Source organism: Hyperoodon ampullatus, assembly GCF_949752795.1.
Source record: "Hyperoodon ampullatus genome assembly, chromosome: 14".
Classification (NCBI taxonomy): Eukaryota; Metazoa; Chordata; class Mammalia; order Artiodactyla; family Ziphiidae; genus Hyperoodon; species Hyperoodon ampullatus.
In genome coordinates this window covers 54,220,023-54,224,760 of record NC_136927.1, presented here as the reverse complement: position 1 = coordinate 54,224,760, position 4,738 = coordinate 54,220,023, and positions in this window count along the sequence as shown.

Sequence of the window (4,738 nt, the reverse complement as noted above, 5' to 3'; positions counted from 1 at the left end):
ATATATCAGTAATTACTTTAAATGTAAATGGACTGGATGTTTCAAGTTAAAAGATAAACATGCTATAAAAATAAAATGCAACTATATGTTGTTTATGAGCAGCTCATCTAATAACATAAGGTAATAGAAAAGTTTAAAGTAAAAAGAGAGAAAAAGATATACCGGGCAAACACTAACCAAAAGAGAGCTGGGGTTGGGCTTCCCTGGTGGCACAGTGGTTGAGAGTCTGCCTGCCGATGCAGGGGACACGGGTTCGTGCCCCGGTCCGGGAAGATCCCACATGCCGCGGAGCGGCTGAGGCCGTGAACCGTGGCCGCTGGGCCGGCGCGTCCGGAGCCTGTGCTCCGCAACAGAAGAGGCCGCAACGGTGAGAGGCCCGCGTACCGCAAAAAAAAAAAAAAAAAAAAAAAAAACCACAAAAGAAAGCTGGGGTTGCTATATTAATATCAGAGAAGCAAACGTTAAGACAAAAAGCACTATCAGAAAGGAACATTTCACAATGGTAAAACATTCACTTTATCAAAAAACCTAACGTATTATATAAAATAGAGGCACCTATAATATAGCCTCAAAATACATAAAGAAAAAAATGACAGAATTAGAGACAGACAAATCTACAATCATTTGGGATGTATTAACACACCTTTCTTAGCAACTGAAAGAATAAAGAAGCAAAACCAAATCAGTAGTTAAGCTAGAAATTATGCAGTTAAGGCAGAAATCTTTAACAAAAATATAACTTAAAACTTCCATGTTGGGCTTCCCTGGTGGCGCAGTGGTTAAGAATCCACCTGCCAATGCAGGGGACACAGGTTCAAACCATGGTCCTGGAAGATCCCACATGCAGCAGAGCAACTAAGCCCATGGGCCACAACTACTGAGCCTGTGTGCTGCAACTACTGAAGCCCGCGTGCCTAGAGGCTGTGCTCCGCAACGAGAAGCTACCACAAAGAGAAGCCCACGCACCACACCACCTCTGCTCGCCGCAACTAGAGAAAGCCCCTGCGCAGCAACGAAGACCCAGCGTAGCCATAAATAAATAAATAAATAAATTTAAAAAAAAAACTCCCATGTTTAGAAACTTTAAAATGCTAATTCTACACAAACTCCTCCAGAAAACTGAAGAGAAAGGAATACTTCTGAATGCATTTTACGAGGCCAGAGTTACTCGGATACCAAAACTAGAAATTACAAGAAAAGTAAATTAGAAAACAATACCCTCCATAAGCAAAGATTTTAAATTATATTTTAAATTGTCAAATTCTTAACAAAATTTTAACAACCGAATACAATATTGTGTAAAAAGAATAATACATCAAGACCAAGTAGGACTTTTCCCAACAATGCAAGTTTAGTTTAACACCCTGAAATCAATCAGTGTAAAAACTATAAAACTTATAGAAAAATACAGGGAAAAAAATCTATATAACCTTGAATTAAGCAAAAATTTCTTAAACATGACACTTGATAAATGGACTTCCTCAAAATTAAGATCTTCTGCTCTTTGAAAGACATTAAGAGAATGAACCAAGAGAAGCCACAGACTGGGGAAAAACAATTGGGAAATAATAAATTATGACAATCAATTTGGTATTCTCAAACAGTAATTGCCACAATTTATTGGCTGCTTTTAATGTGTCATGAACTCAAGTACTGTATATATGTCATCTATTTTAATCCTTAGAACCACCCTTAAGAGGTGGGAACTATTATCATTTGACAGAAACTTATAGAAGTTGATTGACTTGCCCAAAGTCATATATGTACTGTAGCTGGTAAGCTGCAGAGTAAGAATCTGAACCCAGTTCTATTTATTTCCAGTCAATGAACTCTCTTAAGCTGTCCATCATACTACCTTTTTATTAAAATAATAGAAGATTCCATAAAAACATGAAAAAATGTGTTAGAAACAAAATGTGTAAGTGGCCCTGGCCTCCAGGAGCTTTACAAGCTTGTAGACTACAGATTTCACTTATCAAATTTGGAAAATGATACTTAGTATTCATAAGTATGCTTATCTGCTTGTTCTTCTAAGTATGGTTATTAGTGATTGTATGCTATTTATATACCATCTGAGACTATCTTACGTCCCTAGACACCCCATAAACTGGTCCCATCCCTGCACTATGGAAATGAACTGGGTGAGCAGCCTAGAGTGGAAAAATCTGCATGCATTTTTCAATCCCTCTGCACTAATTGTATAAAATCCTTTCTATAGGAAACCTTCCCCCCTTGGGGCCACACCCAGCAATTGGGACAATACCTAAATCATAAGGATTATTGAGTATTAACACAGAGTATGCATTTAGGTTTTTGTCCTTCTGTTAACTTATAGCTTTTATATGCATTGATTCAGTAACATTTCCAAGAGTCTTGTGGTGAATAGGCTGCAGGCCTTAACCCATGTAAGAGACAGAAATGGAAGCAAATTGGCAGTAAGTGTTCACTGTCATTCAGCTGGTGGCACAAGCAAGAACAAATCTTCTTACTCTCCAAATCCACATTCCAGATACTAAATCAAAGGTCTCCTGAACAGAAGGAAATCCTTAGATGTTTGCAAACACACAACCTTTCCAACCTATGATTGGTTATGTTCCTGATGTGTCTATACAAACCCCCTTCCCATTCACAACTGGGGGTAACCAGTCGAAACCCCAGACTGTTTCATTAGTTATAGTTTCATTCAACAAACATTAACTAGGAACTTCCAGGTTCGAAGCACCATGCATTTCCTTGTATTTAAAATATGTGTGAACTGGGTTCATCCTAGTCTCTAAGTTCCTTGAGGAGAGTGGAATTTTACCCAAGTCTTCTGTACACTGCATAAAATGCTTGACACAATACTTGGCACTTGGTGAATACTCATTATTTGATGACTTGAAGCTTGATCAAAGCTTCAACTCAATCCTATTCCAATTCCAATGGAGAGGGGCTGGGACAAGATGGCGGAGCAGAAGGACCTTGAGCTCACCTCCTCTCACGAGCTCACCAAAATCACAACTAACTGCTGAACAACCATCCATAATAAAGACCAGAACCTACCAAAAAAGATCTTCTACACCCAAAGACATAAACAAGAAACCACAACGAGATGGTAGGAGGGGCGCACTCACAATATCATTAATTCCAAGTGAATCTATTAAGCAAATAAAATCATCCCATGGCAGTGTCCTCCTGTTTCCCATTTCTAAGTACCACCTTCCCTGGAATTAATTTTTTAAAAGGCAGAGTCCTCATATTGGATACTAGATCAAGGTCATTACACTAGTCTAAACAACAAACAATAAAAATAACTTGCCCTCCTTGTAACTCAGACTGGCTCTTACACCAGAACATGGTGGGATTAGGGGCTATGTTCTGGACTAGGCATCAGGTCAGCCCTGCCACTGACTTACATCAAAATCTTCCTCAACTCTCAAAGTCCTCTGGTCCTGTTTCTTCAGTACAGAACAAGGTGGTTTCACTTACAGCCCCTGTGGAACTAAGAGTCTATCATCTGGAATGGCTCATAAAACATGAAAGGAAATGCATCAAACGGTAAGCTTTGCTTAGGCTGAAATGCAAAATATTAACTCAAACGATAGAACCAGTGACTACCATTAAATGTCTCACTGTTACTTTTCTGAGGCTAAATTATTTCTTACCTTGTCATTTATTATAAAGAGCCTGGTTTTACTGATTTGCATGTGTCACTCTCATCTGCCCGGATTATAAACTCCTTCAAAGAAGGAACTGTCCTTTGTAAAGAGGTGGGATCTGAATAAAACACGGTAGGTATTTTGACTCTGGGTACCAACTCTACATACTTCTGGATTAGTTCACCTAACTTGCAGACGCGCGAGGAATCCTTGCTTCCACACGTGCTGCCCTTCCTTTGCCAGGATGTTGTCTTCAGGAGGGAGTGATTAACCGAAAATGATCTTTCAGCTCTCAATCTGTTCTCGATCGCCCCTAAGACCAAAGGCTTTGTAGCCATGGGACCAAATACAACAATTACTTCCAGGGCGTTACTGCTCCATGAACAGCCCCAGAGAACACAGTGTGACTCTGAAGTCGGGAATTTGACAAGTTCACTTTGGTGAACATCACCTGACAGCCAAGCATTGGGGGTCAAACTTGTAAACCACCCCAGGGCCAGGAGAGCTGGTTCAGAATTTCTGTGGGTTCAAGGGCAACCAGTCTAGCGGGAAGAGGGGTTCAGGGCATTGTCTTCCTGTGTTTGGGGGGCAGTTGAACTCTCCCAACTCCCCGGTGCTGTGGCGCCATCTCGGGAACGGGGAACAAGTGATTCTGACCGAGGAAGGGTCGAGAAGGTTCCTTGGAGAGACTTCCACAGAGGGAGACGGGCTCTGATGGGGCCTCTATGAAGGGAGAAAAACGTAGGGATTTGTCGGTCCGTGTGGCTCAAAAGGCCCCAATTCTCAGTACCTCATTTCGTGACCAAAGCACTTGTGAAAGCGCCAAGCTCCACACACTTCGGTCCGTGAGTCTGAGGACATTTTTCGAGGGAAGCAGTAAGACGTCCACGCTGCCCCGCCACCACCTTCCAGCGGTTTTCTGACGTCGACTTTGCAGATGCAGCACCTTCCCTTCAGGCGCCCAACCCTCCCCCGCCGGCCGCGCTCTGGACCCCGGCCGCGCGCCCGGCTGTGCGCGTGCGCCGACCGCCCCAGCCGCGCTGCGCAGGCGCCGTGGCCACTTCCGGGATCTGTCAGCCGCTCCCTCAGGGCCTCGGTCC